This window comes from Somniosus microcephalus, chromosome 29 (assembly GCF_052327205.1).
Source record: "Somniosus microcephalus isolate GS21.2 chromosome 29, FLI_Smic_1.0, whole genome shotgun sequence".
In the NCBI taxonomy this organism is placed as follows: Eukaryota; Metazoa; Chordata; class Chondrichthyes; order Squaliformes; family Somniosidae; genus Somniosus; species Somniosus microcephalus.
In genome coordinates this window covers 42,746,551-42,767,235 of record NC_141015.1, presented here as the reverse complement: position 1 = coordinate 42,767,235, position 20,685 = coordinate 42,746,551, and the positions used below count along the sequence as shown (strand labels likewise).

At 44.5% G+C, this 20,685-nt stretch overlaps 2 long non-coding RNA genes across 2 annotated transcripts in view; one reads left to right on the top strand and one right to left on the bottom strand.

Moving 5' to 3' along the window:
* Positions 1-20,685, bottom strand: part of LOC147098691 (uncharacterized) — a 170,244-nt gene that overhangs the window by 52,371 nt on the left and 97,188 nt on the right. Inside the window, exon 2 of the long non-coding RNA XR_015074217.1 lies at positions 3,720-3,813. This is a non-coding gene — a long non-coding RNA (uncharacterized LOC147098691). The remainder of the gene's footprint in view (positions 1-3,719; positions 3,814-20,685) is intronic.
* The window catches only part of LOC147098692 (uncharacterized), a 93,726-nt gene that overhangs the window by 56,032 nt on the left and 17,009 nt on the right, over positions 1-20,685 (top strand). The window lies entirely within an intron of this gene.

The following is a 20,685-nucleotide window of genomic DNA, read 5'->3' as shown; positions in this document are numbered from 1 at the left end:
GCTGTCCCCTTTAAATAGTGCCCCCCTACTCCGAGAAGGGCCTGTTAGCCCTCCCTCGAACTGTCACTAATAGCACTGGGCGCTAAGGCTCCGGGCGCCACCCAATATGCGCTCAGGTGCTCCTAAAAAGCATTGCACACTGAAATGACGTCATGAGCTGCTTGCGCTCGCGGGCGCGCGCAAACACTTAGCGCAGGCGCTAAATATATAGTCAATTTCTGAGTCGGCGCTATCCTCATAGCATTCGCCCCAACATAGGGCTTCGCCCCAATTCTAGGTCTCTTTAGGCGCTCAGCGCCCTAGGCCAATGTTCTTAATAGCAGTGGATGCTCATTCAAAGTGGCCTGAGGTGATAAAAATGTCTTCAACCACTACAGAGAAAACGATTGCAGTCCTACGGACCATATTTGCCAGAAACGGTTTGCCAGAGCAGATTTGCTCTGATAATGGACCACAGTTTGTGTCCGACGAGTTCCAAAAATTTATGAAAAGGAATGGGGTAAGGCATTACACATCCGCCCCGTATCATCCAGCCACAAATGGATTGGCTGAGAGGTTCGTACAAACCTTTAAGAAGGTGATAAAGGCCATGTGCGACGATGAAATTCCACTACAGCATAAGATGGACAATTTCTTATTTGCCTACCGAAACGCGACACATGCAGTTACCAACCAGACCCCGGCCATAATGTTCTTTAACCGAAGGTTGAGATCTCGTCTGGACTTGCTCAGACCAAATGTGCGAAGAAATGTTGAGGACAAACAATTCCAGCACATCAATGAGAAGCCGACAAGGAGCTTCAATGTAGGGCAACCAGTCTTGGCCCGTGACTATCGAACAGAGAAATGGCAACCCGGAACGATATGTACAAGGCAGGGGCCATTAATGTACACAGTGGATGTCGGGGAGAACATTGTGAGACGCCACGTCGATCAGATCTTAGCGTCACAGGAACGCGTCAACCCCATGTCTCGAGTACCTGGGGATGAACCCGACATACCGGTAGCATCTACTTCAGACCCAGTAGCAGTGGAACCCGATGAACTACCCGATGAAAAGGGGTCAGAATCGCCTCTGCATCAAGAACAAGAACCTCCGGAAAGGCGCTATCCCGAAAGGGTCAGGAAGCCGCCCCAAAGACTGAATCTATAAATGGACTTTTGTTGTTTAATGTACATGTTGAAATGTTAATTGTTATTTGAATATTAGGGGTATTACTAATCTAAAAGGGGAGGAATTGTAGTGTATGTACCTTTAAGTCAGAACTACTTTTACAGCTCCTGTATACTGTAGTACCGGCAGTGACCACGCCGGTATATAAGCTTTGCGCATGCCTCTGTACCCCCAGTCGTGAGACTACCCTCCTCCAGTAAAGACCTGTTTCTTGTTGATGTACAGCATCCGTGTGATTATTTTATAACAGCATATCCTCTGAATCACGGATCCAACACTTCTCACCGGACACTGCTGCCCCTCGCCTTGCTGGGGTGGACTGCATTCTGTTTGGGGTTTGTTTTAGTCAGTGTGAATGATCATTGTCACTGATACATTAAAGAATGAACAAGGTTTCATCACTGCTACAGGTTGGAGAAATAACTTGCAGTTGCTTATCTAGAAATACAAAGGCCAATTTCTAGAACAGATTTTGGATACAGTTAGACTGCAGCCACCAATCCAAGATCTGTATCTATCCCCCTGCAATGAGCAATTGGCAGACACTCCTTATTGCACACTGACTTCAGCCTGACTGGCACCGAGGCACTGCAGCAACAGAGTCCTGTGCAATCAAGCTACAAAGCAATGCATTGAACTCTATTCGCCAATGGCTAACTTCTAATGGAGAGAAAGGGGAGTTAACATTTCAGGTGTAGAGCCTGTGAGAGATCTGATGAAGGGTCTACAACTGAAACTCAAACACATCGATTCTCTCCACAGATGTTAACTGGTTTGCTGCCTGTTTCCAGCACTTTCTGTTTTTTGCTTCAAATTTCCAGCATCTTCAGTTGTTTTGCTGTTAACTGACTTCTAGGCCTAGAAATTAGGTATGGCCCCACCAGCTGAGTTGCGCCCAAAAGTTTGCGCAGCGCCCGGAGCCCGTTGCGCCCGCCAGAAATTCACTTTTAGCGCCCCAAGTCGGAACCGGGCGCTGTTCCAGGGCGTGCCCGCCTCCGCTTGGGGCGCTGAAAGTGAATTTCAGCGCTCCAGCTGCCGCTGCGCCACCCGATGCGGTGCGGCAGGCTGGGGTACTGCAGGCCTCCTCCTTCTCTTAAGGAGGAGCTGCCTGCAGCCGTGAGATTGCCGCTGGATTCTGCCGGCAAATGAGCCCGGCACCACGGAGAAGTGCCGGGCTCGCGGGAATCAGCCACCAATGCCGCGGGGGGGCTGGTGTAGGAGACCGGGGAGGGCAGTGCGGGCAGGCGGCCGCCGAAAAAGCGGCCGGCCGCACCTCCACCTTTATGCGCCCCACTAACACTGCATGAAGGCCGTGTTTCACAAACGTTGTTTGCGGCCGCTGCGGAAGAGGCGGCTGCAACCGAATATGGGCGTCGGGCCGGCATCGGGGCGGAACCGGGGCGCTGCGCACACCGATGACGTCATCGGTGCCGGCGCAGCGCTACCGGCTACCGCCGCCATTAACGCTGCACTCAATTTCCGCGCTACCAACACCGCCGGCGCAGAAGACCTCTTTAGGCGCTAAGTGGGCGCAAGACCCACTGAATTTCTAGGCCCTAGTGTTATAAAAGCACAGGTGAGAGCATCTGCTTTGTCTCAACATTAAAGAAAACTCATTAAAAGTTGTCATTGCACTGTGACCCTGTCATTAGAAATTCAGACCACTGTAAAGGATCCTCTTGGACAGGATCTCACACCGATTGTCTTTAGTGCACTCAGGTCTTAGATGGGGATCTGACACCCATGTTACATTGTCATTTTTCACCTCAATGTGCATCTAAAACCATCTCATATTGATGCAAAATCTACATTCTTAAAGGATTAAATACAGATGGAACAAAGAGTCACATATAAATAGAAACACTAAATATTCCTTACATATCCTTCAGTTTCTATGTTCTATTGGTCAACTGTTTTTGCAATGGGTGAAATAGGCTGTCAAACTGAACAAGATTAAAATCGAATACAAAGGTCAAAATACTGTGGATGCTGGAAATATGAAATATAAACAGAAAATGGTGGAAATACTCAGCAGGTTAGGCAGCGTCTTCGGAGAGAGAAACAGAGTTAACATTTCAGGTCTGTGACCTTTCGTCAGAAGATTAAAATCTAGTCCAAGACAGGCCAGTATGTTTGGAGTGATGGGGTGAGATGCTCAGTACACAACACACCAGGGCTCATAACCTAATTGACCTCGTAATGCAAGAAATTAATATCTATAAATTATAGAGTAGAGATTCTTCAGTTCTCACTAGATTTTATTTTAAGGACAAGCAAGAATAAGAGATTAGCAGCAATTATCAGTTTTCTGTTTATTAAATGTAGCATTTATTATTCCCAGCAAAAAATAAGTGCTACTCAAACTGTTTAGATGTGAAAAATGAAATCTTTTCTGTGGGAGACCCCTTGTAAATATTGACCCACGCCCAGCCTTTCTTACTTTCCGAAGACACCGTAAGCTACCCAAAAGGAAAACAGTTCAGAAAACATTTTTAAAAATTAGTACACAGTAACGGAAATAACAAATTGTTGAGACTGTACTCACTGTGCGTGGTATACCCAACAGAAATGTAATTATCTTACAGGCACAGAAGTCTCCTCATAGGTCTCCTCATGTCGGCTAGTCCCAGTTTGAATACCTAGGACATAGAAGTGTGAAATCTTAAGATTCATTCTCAGCTTGTAGTGTTGAATGTGCAATTATGGAAGTTAGGAGGGTCAGGAGTGGGGTCCACAAGGGAAGCCTTAAATCCTAATGATTTTAAGGTGCTAACAGTTAGCCCATATGGAAGACCTGGTAAAGGAAGTGCCGTTAACCTGGGTATTAAACTCATTGGCCTAGAAATTAGGTTTGCCTCCGCCAGGGCTTTTGCGCCTGAAATTTTGCGCCCGCGATAATTGCCGCTGCGCCCGCCAAAAATTCAGCTGCCCCGCGCCCAGACGGCTGCGGGCGCTAATGGAGGGTTTCAGCGCCTCGCTATGGGCGCTGAATGCAGGTTTGCGGCGCTAATCCCCCGCTGCGGCACCCGATGCGGTGCGGCAGGCTGGGGTACTGCAGGCCTCCTCCTTCTGTTAAGGAGGAGCTGCCTGCAGCCGACCGCTGACCGGTCGATTCGCCCGACAAATGAGCCCGGCACCTCGGAGAAGTGCCGGGCTCGCGGGCCACACACATCAGTGCCGCGGGGGGGTGGTGGAGGAGTCCGGGGAGGGAGGTGCGGGCAGGCGGCTGCCGGGAAAGCGGCCGGCCGCCGCTCCACCTTAATGCGCCGGCGCTACGTGCTGCAACATCCCGTTGAACAATCGTTGGTTGCGGCTGCCACGGGCGAGGCGGCCGCAACTGAATTTGGGCGTCCGGCCGCGTTACCACGGCAACCGGGACGCTGCGCACACCGATGACGTCATCGGTGCCGGCGCAGCGCTACCGGCTAACGCCGATGGTAGGGCCCAACGCAATTTCGATCGCGGCTATAATTCCGGCGCAAGGCCCTCTAACGCCTCTAATTGGGCGCTAACTCCACCGAATTTCTAGACCATTATCTCTCCTCTCTTTCATTTTATTTGTTACTGCACAGCACAAATATCCATCCCCCATTTAATGCAGTACATTGAGATTTACAGAAGAACCTATGGAATTTTGGAAAATGACAACCAATGCATCCACTATCTCTATAGCCAACTCTTTCAAAACCCTAGGATATAGACCATCAGGTCTAGGGGATTTATTGGCTTTCAGTTTAAGTGGATTTAGAACAGTAGCCGATTTCTCTTTGATCCAACTCCATCTGTATAAACATAACAAGGATCAGACAAGCACAAGACTGCCTAATAGGAGCAGGCAGACAAAGGATCCGAACATTCTGTAAATAGAGTGACACTAAATGGACGCACACCAGCTCTGGCCGTACATTTGGGCCTCGTTTTCTGATGTCTGTGTTTCAATGTGAATAAGCCTAAGCAGAGAAACGAGGAAACAAATTAAGTGATTTGCTCCATTCTTCCAAAATGTTTTGCGTGCATGATCTGTCCTTAGCCTTGCAAGTTTTGAGAAAGAAGTTGAAGTAATGTGAAGAATGTTTAAACCTGCAAGTATCCATTAGGTTTAGAATAACCTTTATTAATCTGTATTACTGTTAATGGAATCAGCAATACATCGCTCTCTTAAATCTTTACCTTTTGAATGAAGACAAATATAAAGCAGTGGCCAGATAATGTAAACAACTTACATAGTGGAGGAACGTTAGCTCTGCTCACTCAGCAACAACAATAACTTGCATTTATATAGCACCCTTAACATAGTAAAACATCCCAAGGCGCTTCACAGGAGCGTTATCAAACAACATTTCGGTGGGAATTGAGAGGACAAGCAGTTAAGATGAAGTGGCTCCATTTCCCGCAATCTCCAATTTAAACACTGCTGGTTTTGGTAGCGGATGAGACGCCGGCTGGACTCAGGCAGGTGAGGAGCCTCATGAATTAATGCTAATCGGAGCTCGAAGATGTCACTAGTCCCCCGACAGCATTTTAACTGGGGGCCTGAGCTGGGAATACAATGAAGCTATAAAAGATTATTGCAAAAATGTTTCAGATTTGGGTCATTTAACAAGGCGCTCTTTGTGCCTGGGGAGCGAGAATGAATAACCAGGTGCTATTTTGTATAGTGCAGTTTGAGCTAAGCAATTGGGAAAGTGTTGAGATTATTTAAAGATACAAGTAATTTGTTAAAATAAATATTTTTAATGTCATGCATTTAGATAAGGGCAGAGCTCAGGTTCAGTAATAACCAACTGTTCCCCATCATTACTCAGTGGGGGCAAAAAAATATAAATTCTACATTTCTATTATTTCACAGTGGATCATTTCCCCATGCTCTTGTACTAATTCTGCTTCCTAATGGTAAAACAATTTAGTTGTTCATGACTCAGGAACTTCGGGTATATAAAAAAAATTGGTTTGATTGTGATAACAAACCTAAAAGCTACTCATAAATTGAATGATCTCTTTTACAGAAGCAGGACAGGCACCATAAATTCTATACATCCCGAGTCATTTTCATTCCCCAGTATCACAGCAGCAAAACATGCTTCTGTTTCACTGGCCCTTCCTGTCACAGGACGTGAGATACCAGAGAACTTTTAGCAGAGTTGTTGTGATATCCTCCCATCTCCCATCACCATCACTGCTTTCTGAAGATTGTCACGGCAGATATTTATGAACAATTTGGCAGACTGTACAACAGCACAAACACAACATAAAGAAAGACTTGCCTTTGGATAACTCAAACTATTTAACATGACTTTGAAGTACAATGATTTTTTATGTAGTAATACAGCGCGCAGCAAGATGCCATAGACAGCAATGACATTTTAAAAAATTTGTTCATGGGATGTGAGCATCGCTGGCAAGGCCAGCATTTATTGCCCATTCCTAATTGTCCTCGAGAAGGTGGTGGTGAGGCTTGTTAGGCCATTTCAGAGGGCAGATAAGAGTCAACCACATTGCTTTGGGTCTGGAGTCACATATAGGCCAGACCGGGTAAGGACGTCAGATTTCCTTCCCTAAAGGACATTAGTGGGTTGTTACGACAATTCAGCAGTTTCCATAGTCACCATTACTGATACTAGCTTTTTATTCCATATTTATTTAGTTAATGAATTTAAATTACCTGGTTGCCGTGGTGGGATTTGAACTCATGTTTCCAGATCATTAGTCCAGGCCTCTGGATTACTAGTTCACTAACATAACCACAATGCCACCATACCCCTAAAGGGAATAACCAGTTAACCTATTTTTGGTGATAGTGATTGAGGGTGGAATGTTGGCCAGACACCCGAAGAACAGAACAACTCTCTGCTCTTCAAAAATTCCCATGGCCACTTTAACATATACCTAACGGGCAGCTAAGGCTTTGTTTGAATATCGCATTTGAAGGACGGCACTGTGAAAAAAAGGAAGTATTTTTGTCTAGTTTTGGTTTGGTGGCTGCCCTTTTAAATCCAGTTACAACACACAAGAAGTTTAAAAGCCAGCAGCAATTACATTCGATCTCCTAGTTTAGATCAGTTTAAATGTTGAGGACACTTTGAACTGGTTTTTGAACTGTCAGTTTGAGGGAAGGAGCCAAACCAAAATTCAAATAAATAGATACCACATGAGTTACGAGTATGACAGCAGCTATTTTTGAATCTGGCTGTTCAAATCCAGAACATTTGGGAAGAATATAGAAGGGGCTGAATTGAGGTGAGTGGGATTGAGTTGAGAGAATCTGCTTGAAACTTTCAACAGTTAAGCCAGGCTAGTTCAGCTTCCAGAGTAGTGCGAAATATAAGAATAGAATCACTGTGTGGATAAAAATTTTAATTCAAAAGAATAGTCATTTTCTTTTGGGACAGTGACCTTTTATTATTTTCATTTAGGGGGACTAGATAGGAGTAAGAGACACAATCAATAATTATGCATGATATTGTTGTTATTTATTTCTTTGTTCATGTTTTGTTCATGAAATGTACTTGATAGTTTAAACCTAAAAGGAGGTCTGGCATTGTAATACTCGATGCCATCTATCAAAGACAGAAGAGGAATGCTGTGGAGGTATAGGTTAATTACCGTAGCTAAAAATAATTATTTCCAGTTTGTTATCCTGGGCATGTTACTGAAAACTTACCTAGATAACAAGGCTATTGAAGTGCCTTGAAGCCACAGCAAATTGGGACTCCCCCAGGAGAGTGATCTAAAATACAGAAACTGTGAAATCTATAGCAAGAAGGATAGAAAAGATCCAAAGGTGTAATGTGCCCAACACTCCCACAGCACAGAATTAGGGCATTAGCTTGAAATTATGAGTTCAGGTCTTCGAGTAAGGCTTGAGCTAGACACCTCGGAGGTAAGTGTTACAAACAGAGCCAAATTAATGCTGTGTAAAATGGAATAACCTGTGTTGGAATGAGTCACTCGGATGATATTCGTTAGCCATTAGAGTTTTGCTGTGGTAAGGTATGATTACTTCTGAATCCAATTTGACTAGCACGTTTACCTTTTGGGTTTATTCAATCAGTGGGAGTTGTTGAAAACTAGATTCCAAAAGAATGGTTTATTTACAACATGCAAGAATGCCACTTGTAATGTTATCTTAATAACGTAATTATGAGTCTCCCACGCAGTTGTAGTGGAGTGCCATTTATTCAGTCCTGACTCTGTGTCTCCTAGTACAGTACTTCAAGCATGGCCAAGATGGCGTCGGATCCCGCCCCCGAATATGACGTCAGCCGTCAACCAGCTGTCAATCAAATCCCGCTGTCTTTACGACAGCTACGGTTATCCGTACATCTTCCCCCTTCAATGAAGACATAACACAGTAACAACATAACATAACATAACACATAGAACACTTGTTAACATCATATAGAAACAGTCAGTGTAACTACACCGTTGAACTAATTGCAGGTAGGTATAAACCTTACCCACACCCAGGAGTCCATTAACTGTTTACAGTCTTATCAATCCCTGTCTACAGGTCAAGTTTAACTACAGGCTTTCTGGTGCGCTGTGACCTGCATGGCTGAACGGGTGTTTGCTGAACCACCCCAGTTGTATCCCTTAAGTTCATGTCTGTACCACACAGGTCCCTTGTCACATTATCACTACTGTGTCCTTCGTCACTTTGTGGCATTTCCCTCATCTCGTCTCTTTGTGGCATTTCCCTCATCTCGTCATCCTCTCTGTCCTCCTGAGGCTGAAAGGTCTCTGTGGTTTTCAGTAGGTGCCTCCTGTTTCTGCGAAACACATCACCGTTCTCTGTCATGACACTGTATGACCTGGGGGTGACCTGTTGTAGAACGGTGGCTCTTTTAGGCCATGACTCAGGCCCTTCAATGCGAACTATATCCTTCTCCTGTAGAGGCACTAGTGTAGTGGCTGTGCAGTCATGAAGTGTTTTTTGTTTCTGTTGTAGTTTCCGAGCCTTGTCTGCCCACACCTCATCTCTGTGGTCAGGTGTGACATAACTGGGAAGTCGTGTACGGATTTTCCGACCCAGTAAGAGCTCAGCTGGAGACTTGCCACTTGCGAGCGGGCCCACCCTGTACGACATCAGGGCCAGATATGGGTCAGTGTTGCTGTGTGCTGCTTTCTTTAATAGTCTTTTCACAATCTGTACCCCCTTCTCCGCTTTTCCATTAGCCTAAGGATAGAGTGGACTGGAGGTTACATGATTAAACTCATACTCTGAAGCAAATGACTGAAACTCATGACTGGCATAGAGAGGGCCATTATCAGAGACCAGGGTTAGAGGGATGCCCTGCCAGGCAAAGATTGACTTCAGGTGAGTTATCACAGCTCTTGATGTGGTACTGGACAAGAGAGCCATCTCCGGATAATTGGAATAATAATCAATAACTAACAAATAGTCTTTTCCTTCATAGTGAAATATATCAGTTCCGACCTTTTCCCAAGGTTGTGATGGGAGCTCTGTGGTAATGAGGGGCTCTTTTGTTTGCTTGTAGTGATACTCCTGACATGTAGCACACTCGCTGATCAACTGGTCAATATCAGAGTTCATGTTTGGCCAGTAGAGTGCCTCACGTGCTCTCCTTTTTGACTTTTCTGCACCCAGGTGCCCTTCATGTATCCTGTTGAGCATTTCTCGTCGCATAGAGGTGGGCACTACTATCCTGTCACACTTAAGCAGTAGTCCATTGACCACAGAGAGCTCAGACTGAATGTGATAATATTGTTTACATGACCCTTTCTTCCAGCCCTCTTGAAGATTTCTCATTACTTTACTCAGCACTGGGTCCTTTGATGTCTCTGTGACTATCACTGATAGTTGTTCCTGTGTGGCGGGCAATGCTGCGTAGATCATATCCACATGAAGAGCCACATCCTCTTCTGATTCACTGTTTTGTGTGGCGTAAGGCGCAGCCCTGGATAGTGTGTCTGCAATGAACATTTGTGTCCCTGGCACATATGTTAGCTCAAAATCGTAACGTTGAAGTCTCATCATTAGGCGTTGTATCTGTGGTGACATGTCACACAGATTCTTCTTTGCAATCCCTAGCAGTGGCTTATGGTCCGTTTCTAGGAAGACCATAGATGTAGGTATGAAATTTTTCACACCCAAATGCCAAGCCAAGGCACTCCTTCTCGATTTGCGCGTACCAGCACTCTGTAGCCGTCATGGAGCGTGACGCATACGCCACTGGTCGCCATTCTTCTTCATCTTCCTGTAGAAGGACAGCCCCTAATCCATTCTTAGAGGCATCTGTGGACACTTTTGTCCTCTTTTTAAGGCAGAAGAACTTCAGTAGGGGTTCACTTGCTAGAATGTGTAGCAGCCCCTTCCATTCTCTCTCATGTTCATGTCCCCATTGGAACTCTGTCTCTTGGTGCAGCAGTTTTCTCAGATGAACAGCTTTCACTGCTAGATTTGGAATTAATTTTCCTGGTAGTTAACCATGCCAAGGGCCCGCTGAACCCCTTTCTTGTCCTTTGGTTTCTCCATGTCATGTATAGCCTTTACCTTTGGCTTGTCTGGCTGAATCCCCTCTGTAGAGATCTTGTCTCCGAGGAATGTGATTTCATTGACACTGAACTGACATTTGTCTTTACTTAGTTTGAGTCCATACTGCTGTATTCTCTGAAGTGTTTTCTCCAGTCTGGTGTCGTGCTCCCCGAGTGGAGCCCCATACTACCAGATCATCCACATACACCCGCACTCCCTCCAGGCCCTCGATGATTTGCTCCATTGCTCTGTGAAAGATTTCTGGGGCGGAGCTAATACCAAATGGCAGACGCTGGTAGGAGTATCGACCAAACGGGGTGTTAAAAGTGCACAGCTTAGCACTTTCTTCATCAAGTTTCAACTGCCAGAAGCCATGCGAGGCGTCCATCTTGGAGAAGACTTTCGCTTCTGTCATTTCGCTGACTATTTCCTCTCTCTTTGGGATTTGGTAGTGCTCTCTTTTGATATTGGTGTTAAGGTCCTTGGGATCCATGCAGACACGCAATTTATCAGTTTTCTTTGAATTGACGCAGACCATGGAATTTACCCAGTCAGTCGGTTCCTCAATCTTCTTTATGACAGCTAGTCCCTCCATGCGGTCTAGCTCTTTCCTCAGTTTTTCACGGAGAGCCACTGGAACTCTCCTGGTTATGTGAATCACAGGTTGTGCATCCTCTCTCAGTTTGATGGAGTATGTAAAGGGCAGTGCTCCGAAACTCTGAAATGCATCTGCATATTTGTGTGCTATAGTCTCATGAGTCAGATTTGTACTATCTTGGGGGGCACTCTGCACACAGTTCAGTTCATTGATAGTATAGACTCATTTTACCAAGCCCAAATCCACACAGACCTTATCCCCCAACAGTGACTCATGTCCTTCAGGCACTATAACAAAGGTCAAAGGGTGAATGTGATTTTTTACCTTAACATTCAGCCTACACGTTCCTTTTATTTCAATGCTTTGTCCATTGTATGCCTTTAAAGACACTGTCTTGTTCAGTATTTTAGGTCGCACTTTGAGATTCCGTGCATCACTCCAACTTATGAGGTTTGCCTTAGCACCTGTATCTAGCTTAAAGGGAACAATGGTGCCATTTACCAGCAAGGGAGCTTTCAGTCTTTGGTCCTACAGAGTGTACTTCATTAGCATTTTTGCCCTGTTTTGACTCATTTTGCACCATTCCAACAAACAAAGTCTCTGCTCCTGTCTCTTCAGTCTCAATAGCATGCACTGTCTTTTTACCTTCAGTTTTCTCTTCCCAAAAACACATCTTGGCAATGTGATTCCTGCCTTTACATTTTGCACAGTTCTTTCCATAAGCAGGACACTGTCTGGCTATGTGTTTATTACCGCACCGTCTGCATTCGTAAGGCGTCATCGTCTTGAACTCCATGGGCCCTCTTGTGTCCCTTTTGTGTACCACATCCACCGGCAGGTTTTTCAGCCCCAGGGCGCTCCCACCCGCTGTTGTGCTGCTCCCTTCGAAAGTTTTCGTGTGCATGGCTGAGAGTTCACTAGCATGACATATTTTCACTGCTGCATCCAAATATAGGTCATTGTCTCTAAGCATCCTCTCCCTCACCTTCTTGTCGAGTATTCCAAAAATGACTTGATCACGTATCATCGATTCCTTCAGGTCCCTAAAGTTGCATGTTTGTGCTTTTATTTTCAAGTCCGTCAAAAAAAATATCAAAGGATTCTCCTTGCTTTTGCACGCGGGAGCGAAACACGAATCTCTCATACGTTTCATTCTTTTTTGGAGTGCAGTATTCGTCGAACCGTTCTATCACCTTGTCCAGATCATTTTTATCATCTTTGGCTGCAAACGTAAATGTATTAAACAGCTCGATTGCCTGCGAGCCAGCCACTGTTAGCAACAAAGCTACTTTACGTGTTCTAGAGCTAGTCGAAGTGTCAATCGCTGTGAGGTAGAGAAGAAAGTGTTGCTTGAAGACACGCCAATTTTCATCCACATTTCCTTCTAGTTGCAGGCTAGCCGGAGGTTCTATTCCTTCCATTGTTGTAGTATGTCCTTATCGTGAGTTCTATAAATCCTGGTACCATGTAACGTTATCTTAATAACGTAATTACGAGTCTCCCAAGCAGTTGTAGTGGAGTGCCATTTATTCAGTCCTGACTCTGTGTCTCCTAGTACAGTACTTCAAGCATGGCCAAGATGGCGTCGGATCCCGCCCCCGGATATGACGTCAGCCGTCAACCAGCCGTCAATCAAACCCCGCTGTCTTTACGACAGCTACGGTTATCCGTACACCACTGACTCACTCGGTGGTCCCCAACTCCCACATTAGCTATTGCTTTATATACGTATATACTCAATTTAAGCACAAGATGACTATAAAATCAATGTTAATATCTAAATTAGCTGCTTCAGTGTCACATTTCACCTTGCTGCACCTCCCGCCCTACAATCTCCTCCCTTCCTCTCCCAAGGAGCAGTCTCATGCTGCAGTGCAGTTTCACTACTCCCATCTGGTACTTCATCCGCATCTCCAACCTTCACCAGTAAGTCTAATCGGCCAAGTGTTGCTGGTCTATTTTCGCATGGGAGACACTGGCTGAGGCTGGGCCATCACTGGTTAGCAGCAAGGAGTAGGGCCAATTGTAGGATCCCTACTGGTCTCTTGGCTAAGATACTACAGCACACCATTCTGTGCCCTTTATTTACCAACTGAGTCATTAGAAGAGATCGCTGGTAGAATATTGTTTAAATGACCCAGAGAGTGGTGAGAATGTAGAACTCGCTACCACATGGAGTAGTTGAGGCGAATAGCATAGATGCATTTAGGGGAAGCTAGATAAACACATGAGAAAGAAAGGAATAGCAGGTTATACTGATAGGGTGAGATGAAGTTGGGTGGAGGAGGCTCGTGTGGAGCAGAAACACTGGCAGAGACCTGTTGAGCCAAATGGCCCATTTCTGTGCTGTAAATTCTATGTAATTTTATCTAAATTTATATTTTCATTGTCTTGTGTGTCACTACCAACGAGGTGCACTGTAATTATGTTATACTGTAGATTCATGAAGTATTTTACAGTTTAATCAGTACGTTTTTGTGTTGCTGTGCCCACCTATCCCCAGCATGGAACAATGAAGTTGATACTACAATGTAGTAAATACTTATTTAAAACTACTGAGACCTAATCATGAGATAGAATAGTGCACACCCAGAGTTTGCAAACTGGGGAACTGCAAGACTTAACCCAGGATAATCCTGATCGCTGTTGCTTGATGTGGATTAGCGGTCTTCCTTGTACATGACAACAGGTGCAGCTCAGAGCTTAGGCCATGAAGAGAAAGATTACTACAGGTCACTGGTGGGATACAAAATTGGTCAAACATGACATTTTTAAAGCAGGAATGAGTTCTTGATAATTCCCAACCACTTCTAAAACATTACAAAAACCTGAAAATGCGGGTTTAAAAAATGTGCACACAGTTTTAACCAACTGCAGTTTATATCCATCAGTGGCTCATTATATAAATTGTACATTTATGATTTACACATTCTAATTAAAATAATTGCTTAAACTTTGCAGAAAAGTATGCAATAATGAACCAATAAGCAATCTGTGTTCTTCCAATTACATGTGTTACCTTGCAAATAACATTGTTTTCAAAATGCTGGAGACATCAATTGCACATTATGTTGTGCAAAAACAGTTCTATATTAAAAAAAATCTCTGCTTAGTATTACAAAGTGATCTGAAAACGATGTCAACTGTAGACTATCTACAGGCTGATACAGCTGATGGTTTTTAAATGACCACAGTTCACAGTTTGAGACCTGGACCAAAAAGAAAAGCCCTCAAGTGCCTCAAATTAGGCATTTCATGTTTTTTCTCAAATGCCCAATTTGGACTATTTTGGATGCAGAATGGTGCAGGAAGAAACAATTTAAAGTAATTTTTAGATAACGTCCTATAATTGTAACATCGGGAGAGGGAAGGATCTAAATTTTTGTTTTTTTTAAAAGGAGTTTTAGTGAAAGCAAGCATTGAAAGGAAACATAACAGAATTAGACGAACATGCACGGACTGATTCTGCCTTATCCTCTAGTTAACACAATAAGCAAAATGATGGCCTGGCTTCCTGATGTCCTGAATTTAAAAGGCGTGGGGTCGCAAAGAGCAAAATTAACATTTTTGTACATTAATGAAAATGTTAAATATTTGTTTGCAATCACATTGAGCACATTACTAATGTCATCCCAGGGTAAAGTGTAGCCTATATCAGAAGTTATGGCATGTCAAGAGTGTCTTCACAGAATCATACAATCAAAGAAATTTACAGCACAGGAGGCCGCCATTCGGCCCATCTTGTCCATGCCATCTGACAAAGAGCTATCCACCCTAATCCCACTTTCCAGCACTTAGCCCATAGCCTTGTAGGTTACGGCACTTCAAGTGCATATCCAAGTGTTTCTTAAATGTGATGAGGGTCTCTGCCTCTACCACCCTTTCAGGCAGTGAGTTCCAAATTTCTCCTCAAATCCCCTCTAAACCTCCGACCAATTACTTTAAATCTCTGCTCCCTGGTTATTGACCTCTCTGCTAAGGGAAATAGGTCCTTCCTATCCACTCTATCGAGGCCCCTCATAATTTTATACACCTCAATTAGGTCTCCCCTCAGCCTCCTCTGTTCCAAAGAAAACAACCCCAGCCTATACAATCTTTCCTCATGCTAAAATTCCCCAGCCCAGGCAACATCCTCGTAAATCTTCTCTGCACCCTCTCTAGTGCAATCACATCCTTCCTGTAATGTGGTGACCAGAACTGCACGCATATTCTAGCTGCGGCCTAACTAGTGTTTTATACAGTTCAAGCATAACCTCCCTGCTCTTATATTCTGTGTCTCGGCTAATAAAGGCAAGTATCCCATATGCCTTCTTAACCACCTTATCTACCCGTCCTGCTACCTTCAGGGATCTGTGGGTCTGCACTCCAAGGTCCATCTGATCTTCTGCACTTCTCAGTGTCCTACCATTTATGGTGTATTCACTTGCCTTGTTAGCCCTCCCCAAATGCATTACCTCACACTTCTCCAGATTGAATTCCATTTGCCACTGTTCTGCCCACCTGACCAGTCCATTGATATCTTCCTGCAGTTTGCAGCTTTCTTCTTCATTATCAACCACACAGCCAATTTTTGTATCATCTGCAAACTTCTTAATCGTACTTCCTACATTCAAGTCCAAATCATTGATATATACCACAAAAAGCAAAGGACCCAGTACTGAGCCCTGCGGAACCCCACTGGAAACAGACTTCCAGTCACAAAAACACCCTTCGACCATGACCCTTTGTTTCCTGCCTCTGAGCCAATTTTGGATCCAACTTGCCATTTTGCCTTGGATCCCATGGGCTATTACTTTCATGACCAGGCTGCCATGCGGAACCTTATTAAAAGCCTTGCTAAAATCCATATAGACTACATCAAATGCACTACCCTCATCGACCCTCCTTGTTACCTCCTCAAAAAGTTCAATCAAGTTAGTCAGACATGACCTTCCCTTAACAAATCCATGCTGACTGTCCCTGATTAATCAGTGTCTTTCTAAATGAAGATTTATCCTGTCCCTCAGAATTTTTTCCAATAATTTTCCCACTACCGAGGTTAGGCTGACAGGCCTGCAATTACTCGGTCTATCCCTTTCTCCCTTTTTAAACAACGTACCACGTTAGCAGTCCTCCAGTCCTCTGTCACCACACCTGTAGCCAGAGAGGATTGGAAAATGATGGTCAGAGCTTCTGCTATTTCCTCTCTTACTTCTCTTAACAATCTGGGATACATTTCATCCGGGCCTGGGGATTTATCCACTTTCAAAGATGCTAAACCCCTTAATACTTCCTCTCTCACTATGTTTATTTCATCTAATATTTCACACTCCTCCTCCCTGATTGCAATGTCTGCATTGTCCCTCTCTTTTGTGAAAACAGATGCAAAGTATTCATTAAGAACCATAACCATGTCTTCCGCTTCCACACACAGGTTACCTTTATGGTCCCTAATAGGCCCTACTCTTACTTTAGTCTGAATGAAGATTATTTATAAAAAGTATGGTGTGGGTGGGGGGGGGGTGATAGAGTTGAACATTCGGGCAGCAGATGGGTGGGGTGATGGGGAAGGTTGACGGGCTGGGCGGGCCAGCTGCCTGTCCAATTCCTCCAGTTGCAGGACCATTTTGACTGCAGGGCCTCATTAACATACCGCAGGTGAGCTGCATGCCCTGAATGGACTGCTTTGATGCTCGTCTATTCATCTACTTGAAACTAAATCTATTATCTTTAGTCTGATGGTGTGGCGGTTTATGCCTTTCAAAAAGTAGAGAAATCCCACATGGTCTCCATTCGCCAATATCACAATAAAGGCTAGTCAATCCTGGGCACGTATCGTCAGACACAGCAGCCTTGATTTTAACTGCCCTCATCTGACGGAAACCGAGCCGGGGGGGGCACTTAAAATGATGGGAGTCACTTACCCCCTCTGATCCTGCTTCCTTCCCACTGTGTCTCCATATTAACCTGCTTTTTTGAGCAGGAAACCCACGGGATCCTGTTTTAAATATGCAGATTGGGTCTGATGAGGTTCTCAGGATCTGTAACTTCAAACTGAGGTCCGCGATGGGGTGGGGCGGGGGCAGTGTCGGTTCCCCCATCAGGCAAAACCTGTCAGGAGGTGGATCCTGGGCCAGATGAGACCCAGCAAGCAACTTTTAAATTTATTTTTCAGGTTTCCTGGTGGGCCAGGAATGCTCCACCGTGCCTCCCTTGTTCCCTCTGCTTCCCTCCGATCGCGGCAAGACCTCCCACAACTGCCCGAGAGGTCCGCAGCTGCAGCCTCCTGCCGCTTTCTTGTGCTCCCGTCCGCCGGCCAGGCTGTCACTCTGTCCGGCTGTTGTGCAGGAGACTGTAGTAGGTTATTTGAAGAGACCCTGCCATTAGCCGGGTTTTACCCGTTACTTTCAGAAGGCTTTCGATAAGGTCCCGCGTAAGAGATTAGCGTGCAAAGTTAAGGCACATGGGATTGGGGGCAAGGTATTGACTTGGATAGAGAACTGGTTGGCAGACAGGAAGCAAAGAGTTGGAATAAACTGGTCTTTTTCCGAGTGGCAGGCAGTGACTAGTGGGGTACCGCAGGGATCGGTCCTAGGACCCCAGCTATTCACAATATATATTAATGATCTAGACGAGGGAACTAGATGTAATATCTCCAAGTTTGCAGACGACACAAAGCTGGGTGGGCGTGTGTGCTGTGAGGAGGATGTAGAGAAACTCCAATATGATTTGGACAGGTTGGGTGATTGGGCAGATGCATGGCAGATGCAGTATAATGTGGATAAATGCGAGGTTATCCACTTTGGTGGCAAAAACAGGAAGGCAGATTATTATCTGAACGGCAATAGATTGGGAAAAGGGGAAGTGCAACGAGACCTGGGTGTCCTTGTGCACCAGTCGCTGAAGGTAAGCATGCAGGTGCAGCAGGCGGTTAAGAAGGCAAATGGTATGCTGGCCTTCATAGCGAGAGGATTCGAGTACAGGAGCAAGGATGTCTTGCTGTGGTTGTACACGGCCTTGGTGAGACCACACCTTGAGTATTGTGTGCAGTTTTGGTCACCTTATCTGAAGAAGGATGTTCTTGCCGTGGAGGGAGTGCAGCAAATATTCACCAGACTGATACCTGGGATGGCAGGAATGATGTATAAAAAGAGATTGGGTCGATTAGGCTTATATTCGCTAGAGTTTAGAAGATTGAGGGGATCTCATTGAAACTTATAAAATTCTAACAGGACTAGACAGACTAGATGCAGGAAGGATATTCCCAATGGCAGGAGAGTCCAGAACCAGGGGTCACAGACTAAGGATAAGGGGTAAGCCATTTAGGACTGAGATGAGGAGGAATTTCTTCACCCAGAGAATGGTGAACCTGTGTAATTCTCTACCACAGAAGGCAGTTGAGGCCAATTCATTAAATATATTCAAGAAGGAGTTAGATATATTTCTTAAGGCTAAAGGGATCAAGGGATATGGGGAGAAAGCAGGGACAATGTACTGAATTTGGATGATCAGCCATGATCTCATTAAATGGCGGAACAGGCTCGAGGGACCGAATGGCCTACTCCTGCTCCTATCTTCTATGTTTCTATATCGGGGCCGGCACCAGTATTGTTTCACAGAGATTTGTTCTACTTACGGATACCAATTTCTTTGCCGTGAACACATAACTAAAGCATTGGGGGAAACCCCAAATTCTAACAATGGGGTTAGGTATGTAACTAGTCATGTTTGTATGGAACAGCCCTCTGTAGGGTAGTAATTCATGCTTTTCAAATGTGACATATACTGCATTTGCATGCATGAAATTTAAAACATGAGCTTGAATATAGTGATGGTGGTTAAGGTAAATTGTTCTTTTAATCAGGTGCGTATCTTACCAGTGTGGAAGTGTACTGCATTTCCCACCTTCAGTTTATATAGGGATCTTAATGCTGCCATTCAAGTGTTGTTGCAACATACCTTTTCAAAACCGTGCAAAGTCAGACATCAGCAGTCCAGTGTGTTATTGTTGAGTTGGAGTGTATGTGAGCAAGGGGATGCCGAGAGAAAATGACACACAGAGACTTTGCTTTTGCAAAGGGTAGCACAAAGGCTATCTTTTGTACCCTCCACCCGCGCCCCCCCCCCCCCATCACACCAAGTCAACAGAGCATTTGTGAATGCACCTACACCACTTCTGATGGTTGACAGACGAGGAAGTCTGTTAGGAATATTGTGCCAAAGAACAAGCATTCCATCTGTTGCTGAATACCTTCTTTAATCTGGTTAGATCTGCCAGACCCAACAGTGGGAAAGGGTGAACTGTTACGTGCTTAGACATAGAATTGGGCAAATTTTATTTTGAAAACGTGTTTTCAGATTATTATTAAATTTGACAGAAAACATAAAGGTAGAAAAGATGTGCCTAAAAGTAAATGGCAAATATAGTTTGTCTCATTTTTCAAATGATGGATAAGTTAATACCCCTCTCCATATCAGACAAAATCTGGAGTTGATTATTCCATATAACTGATGTTTTCCTTAACACTGCTATAAACAGATGTAACCTATTGCCTTGTTTTCCCTCTAGCAATAACTGTAACTTATAATTTTATTACATTATGGAGGTTAAAAATAGCATATATTGTTGTACCCACAAATTCTCACCCGTTGCTTCATGTGAAGTTTTACTTTAAACTCGAATTAACAACTGTTGTTAAACAAAGCATTTCTGCAGGATCCAGAATATATTACCTTCAAGGAGAAGGGGAGTCTACAGGTGAGCAGGGACACAGGAACAGAAGGAAGCCATTTAGCCCCTCGAGCCGATTCCGCCGCTCAGTTGGCTGATCTGTATCTCAACTTCACTTTCCCGCCTTTGCTCCATATCCCTTAATACCCTTACCTAACAAAAATCATTCTGTTTTAGGATTTATACACCAATGACACAACAGGATTGAGAACAGACTTTTAAAATCTCTAGGGCTATAAAATTCAATCAATCAATCAGGAGTAAGAAATAGAAACCATAATAGGAATGGAGTTAAATAAAAACAGAAAATGCTGGAGAAACTCAGCAGGTCAGGCAGCATCTGTGGAGAGAGAAACAGAGTCAACGTTTCTGGTCGACGACCTTTCATCAGAACTGGAAAAAAGCAGGAAATGGAACAGATTTTTAAGCAAGTGAAGAGGCTGGGAAAGGGGGGAGGGGATGAAAGAACAAAAGGGAAGGTCTGTGATAGGATGGAAGGCGGAAGAGGTTAAGAGACATTAAGAGATAGTCAAGGCAAAAGGAGATGGTAATGGGACAGGTTAAGAAACAAAGGATGGCTCTAGATGAAGTGTAAATTGTACTGGCAGAATGAAAGACAGCTGCCACATGGGAGAGAAGAAAAAAAGACAGACAAAAAGTGTGGATAAAAAAAAAATTATACAGCACCTCATCTTTCGATTAGACAC